The sequence below is a fragment of the Staurois parvus genome, unplaced genomic scaffold (genome assembly GCF_062004578.1).
Source record: "Staurois parvus isolate SC_StPar_1 unplaced genomic scaffold, SC_StPar_1.0 ptg000290l, whole genome shotgun sequence".
Taxonomy (NCBI): domain Eukaryota; kingdom Metazoa; phylum Chordata; class Amphibia; order Anura; family Ranidae; genus Staurois; species Staurois parvus.
The window spans coordinates 2,337,619-2,343,095 of record NW_028318086.1 but is presented as its reverse complement, the minus strand read 5'-3'; the positions used below and the strand labels follow the sequence as shown (position 1 = coordinate 2,343,095).

The 5,477-nt window shown below is 46.4% G+C and overlaps 1 pseudogene; it reads right to left on the bottom strand.

Moving 5' to 3' along the window:
• Positions 1-4,899: 4,899 nt before the first annotated feature.
• On the bottom strand, positions 4,900-5,016 carry LOC149458269 (U2 spliceosomal RNA; annotated as a pseudogene).
• Between the last annotated feature and the right edge of the window lie 461 nt (positions 5,017-5,477).

The window sequence follows — 5,477 nt, the reverse complement described above, 5'->3', positions numbered from 1 at the left end:
CTAGTACTGCCAGGTGGAAGTGCTAACCATTTAGCCACTGTGCTGCCCACAAGTAAAGGGATTAGCGTGAAAGTAAACAAAATGAAAAAAAAAAATCTGTAATTGTGCTACAAACTAACAGCACTACATAGTCCTTGACTGACCATTAGCCATTGGTTGGTTGCTAACGTAGGTTTCTATACAGTTTACAGTCACCTATAGTGGTGGATAATAATTATGGTTCTGCATGATTGTTCATGATTATCACAAGGCCCTGCAATATGTGTAGCAAGTCGGAAAAGCAGAAGTCTGACCAAAACTTTTTTCTGTATATAGAGGGGGAAGTTGATGTTCCTTACTTCTTGTTTTGGTGACCTAACATTTAGAGGCTATTCCTAGCGCACTCTGCACATTGCTTTGCACGTAACACATGCATACTGGTGTGCATTGTAGCACTCACTGCAATGTACAATTTCTTTCTTCTTCAACTTCTCAATGATAGAATTATGCATTGGCACACACTGTGCTTTGGAAAGATGCAACAGGTCACACTTTTTTTCAGCACACACCAATGCTGCACATTGGTGTGAACCAAAGATATTGGACGTAAGGCAAATCTCTCGACTTGACTACTGCAACTCCCTCCTCATTGGCTTACCTTTACATAGACTGTCCCCCCTCCAGTCCATCATGAATCCTGCTGCCAGGCTCATCCACTGTACCAACCGTTCAGTGTCCTCCACCCCTCTCTGTCAATCTCTCCACTGGCCTCCACTCAGTGTCCTCCATCCCTCTCAGCCAATCCTTCCATTGGCCTCCACTCACTGTCCTCCATCCCTCTCAGCCAATCCCTCCACTGACCTCCACTCAGTGTTCTCCATCCCTCTCAGCCAATCCCTCCACTGGCCTCCACTCAGTGTCCTCCACCCCTCTCTGTCAATCCCTCCACTGGCCTCCACTCAGTGTCCTCCATCCCTCTCAGCCAATCCTTCCATTGGCCTCCACTCACTGTCCTCCATCCCTCTCAGCCAATCCCTCCACTGACCTCCACTCAGTGTTCTCCATCCCTCTCAGCCAATCCCTCCACTGGCCTCCACTCAGTGTTCTCCATCCCTCTCAGCCAATCCCTCCACTGGTCTCCTCTCAGTGTCCTCCATCCCTCTCTGCCAATCCTTCCACTGTCCTCTACTCAGTGTCCTCCACCCCTCTCAGCCAATCCCTCCACTGACCTCCACTCAGTGTTCTCCATCCCTCTCAGCCTCCACTGGCCTCCAATCAGTGTCCTCCACCCCTCTCTGCCAATCCCTCCACTGGCTTCCACTCGCTCAACGAATAAAATTCTAAATAATAACAACAACCTACAAAGCCATCCACAACTCTGCCCCCAGCTACATCACCAACCTGGTCTCAAAATATCAACCAAACCGCTCTCTCCGATCCTCCCAAGACCTTCTGCTGTCTAGTTCCTGTGTCACCTCCTCCCATGCTCGCTTCCAGGACTTCTCCCAAGCTTCTCCCATCCTATGGAGTTCTCTACCCCAATCTGTCCGGCTGTCTCCTAATCTATTCACCTATAGACGATCCCTGAAAACTCTTTAAAGAAGTCTATCCTGCGTCTACCTAGTAAACCGCCATTTATTTCCTCCATCAGCTCATCCCCCCCACAGCTATTACCTTTTGTATCACTCAACCCTTCCTCCTAGATTGTAAGTTCTGATGAGCCGGGTCCTCTGTTTCCTCTTGTACCAAATTGTATTGTAACTGCACTGTCTACGTTCCTTTTGTAAAGCGCTGCGCCAACTGTTGGCGCTATATAAATCCTGTATAATAATAATAATGTCCTTGTTTTTATGTTGGTAGAGCATTAGGCAACGTAGCCCAACACTGCTGGGGCGAATAAGTCTTTAATGCAGAACTAAACCTATCAACACTTCCTCACTAGCTTTCTCACTGGTGCTCTCTGGCTGCTTCCAAGTTCAGGGTCTTCAGCCATCTTCCCGGTCAGGCTGAGATGGGTTAACTCCCACACATGTGCATTGGATTGTATTTATTTTGGCACTGCACATGAGCAGCACAATGTACATTCTAAAGCTGGTAAAAAGTCTTCACTGCAAAAACGGCATAATATGTCTTTTCTGCGATAAAATTCCTTACTGCTCACAAAGTTTTCAAATCAGGGCTAAAGCTGTCCATAGATGGGTAAAACAAAAAAAAACAGATTTCTTCATCCATTCCATACAGAGAGGAAGGACAAATCTCCTACTGTGCCTAAACTTCCCAACAGGTTTTAAAATACCCGAGCAGTAACTGCATCTGATTGGATTCACCCGCCTTTTGGCCAACAATTTTGGGCACCATGGCCAAAATAGCCACCTACTGAGCAAATTACATCCAGTTCTTTAAGAACTGAACAAAATTTGCAAATTTGCATAGTGTATGGCCAGCTTTAATTCCACTTTAATCTTAACACATTAGCCCTTGAATGTAAAGTTGGCCATAGATGGACTGAATTTTGACTGATTCAGCAGGGATACATTTCAATCTATGGGGCAGCACAGTGGCTAAATGGTTAGCACTTCCGCCTGGCAGTATTAGGGTCATTGGTTTGAATCCCAGCCACAGCTCCACCTGCCTGAAGTTTGCATGTTCTCCCTGTGCCTGCATGGGTTTCCTTCCACACTCCAAAGACATGCTGGTAGGTTAATTGGATCCTGTCTAAATTGGCCCTCGTATGTGTATGTATGAATGTGAGTTAGGGACCTTAGATTGTACACCCCTTGAGGGTTAGGGACCTTAGATTGTACGCCCCTTGAGGGTTAGGGACCTTAGATTGTACGCCCCTTGAGGGTTAGGGACCTTAGATTGTACGCCCCTTGAGGGTTAGGGACCTTAGATTGTACGCCCCTTGAGGGTTAGGGACTGATGTGAATGTACAATATATATGTAAAGCGCTGTGTAAATTGATGGCGCTATATAAGTACCTGAAATAAATCTATTGGCAGGCTGGTTGTACAGAAGTTAATCTCTCAATCAACTTCTGTACAACCAGCCTGTTGGAAAATGTTTGCTCGATCAGTGCAGCTGGTGCTGATGAGTGTATTCTGACAGCAGGGAAGCCTCTCCGCTGTCAGAATACAATAGCTCCATGGGAAGGATTCCCCCATCCAGCTCAAATGTGTGGATGGAAGAATCGATTCATTTTCAGTTGTGAAAAAAAGTGACATTCACTAAATACACTAAAATCACATAGTATAACATTCCTGTATCAAACCATTTCACATACATGTTGTCCCGAGTGCTTTGTCCGGCGCCCTGCCTGCATTTTTACTGTTCTTTCTGCCTGGAAACTGAGAAACGTCCATGGCGTCCAAAAAGCGTCCCTTTAGGCCAAAAGTGGTTTTAGACCGGCTAGAGAACAGCGATAGTAAATCAGAACCACTTGCAGAATTGAGTGATAATGATTCGTGGGGAAATTCCTCATCAGACACTGAAAACGATTCTGCGACTGAGCTCAGCGATGTGCGAACTTGGCGCTATATTTCAAATTTCAGTGTTTTTGGTTTGATTACATTATTGAATTAAATGTATTATTATTATTATTATATTATTATTTTTTATGATTATTTATTAAATTATAATTTATGATTTCGTGTTTCAAGTTTTATCATACCCGGGATGTTTACTAGACTTTTGTTCGGACAGATTTCAGTGAGTTATTCCTAAAAATTACAGGCCTACAACAAAAAAAATACATATTTCCATGCAAATAAATGTACCGCTTTGAGCACAGAAATATGGACATAATCAGCCCGCTAGGGAGGCTACTGGTGTTGGGATCATGGGTGGTCTTTGCGGTGACACTAACGTTTCCCTGCATGGACATAGCGACAGTGTCTCTTTGAAGGAACCTTAGTGGGGCAAGGAAACAGAAGATGCCATTGCTGAATTGCTCTTAAAAATTCTGGCTGGGGTGCTGTCATTCTTAGGGCTTGCACACATAGACATTGTTCTAAAATGCTGCCTTTTTGCATTCGAAGGCAGTACTGTTCAAAGTCATGTTTTTTTTTGCTTTTTTTTTAAGTCCGCAAACGTGCAAACTACAACGAAAAACCCGTAAGTGTTTCACAAAAAAGTGCAAGTGCAAAAACACCACACAAAAAGTGCACTTAGGGGTGTGCTTTGTCCTACCCCCGAAGGGGTTGGACCACTACCCTGATCCCCCGGGGCACGAAGCTCCTGACGGGGACAAGGTTCCCATTTGGTCCTCCTGGCCAAAAGGCCTGGTGGACCACCGTTCCTTATGTCCAGCCGAAGCCGGACATCCAGTACTTGGTCAGGGGGCTCTCCCGAAGAGAAAACCCCCTAGGGATCAGGGGAGGAAGGAACCAAAAGGCCACACATCCCCCCCCTAGACTTCAGGGCAGGCCCGAGGACCCACACCCTCCATCATGTGAAGAAAACACACACATAAGTAAAAGGTGACAAACGTGGGAGTGAATAAATAAATAAATAATTAAATAAATCTATAAAAATAATAAAGTGGTCGTGCCAAATTGTGCACTGACCAGGCCCTGAGGCCTGTAGCAAAAAAATTGCCCAGGACTTGGCCAAAAGGCCCGGTCCTAGAGGCGCAGTGCAAAAAGTGTTTAAACTCAGTGACCATGTGCTCTTTCGCAACGTGGGGTCCCACACCCAAGTGCTACTCAGAGCACCCCTGAGGCGACTACTCAGGGGGCACTGTGTTTGCGGACTCTCTGCCTTCCCAGCCCCTGGCCAGACAAGGTAGATCCGTCCAAATCAGGAGGTACTGGGTCCTTCCAGTTTTCTCGGGGGAATTACTCCCAGGGCCCCAGCTTAACTTGTGGCGCTCCCCGGTTTCTATCCCCCCGGTACTAGCCTTCCAGACCCCCATCATACCAGTGAGGGTACTATACAACAGCCATCCCTGCAAAGCTAGAATGGCCGGGAGCACCCCCACTGGACACTGATAAGAACAGATACTACACTTGATCTTAGCCAAAAGGCCGAGAAAGTCATGTGCTCAAACACAAAACTCAGCAGAAGTATTTGCCCTGCTTTGCCTACCATGCATCTCATGTATGGTCTGCTTCAGGGGTGGACTGACAACTCATGGGGCCCCCGGGCAACAGGGGATCATGGGGCCCCTGTGTCCTTGCCCAAACTCAAAAAAAGCCTATAAAAAAGGTACCAGGGGCATCTCATGGGGCCCCCTACTGACCCCGGGCCCTCGGGCAGTACCCGAGTTTCCAAATGGTCAGTCCACCCCTGGTCTGCTTAACACTAACCTTGCACCTGACCTAATACCTAAAATCCCTTCTGCAGCATCTCCATAATACAGAACACTTCCCCCCATGTTATGGAGATGAGGAGAAGGGGAGGTATTCTGCAGTGTCCTGTATACACTATAGTGAGTGACCATTGTCACTCTAGTACAGCCTTTCTTAATCTTTTTACCCCAGAGGAAACCTAAAATAATT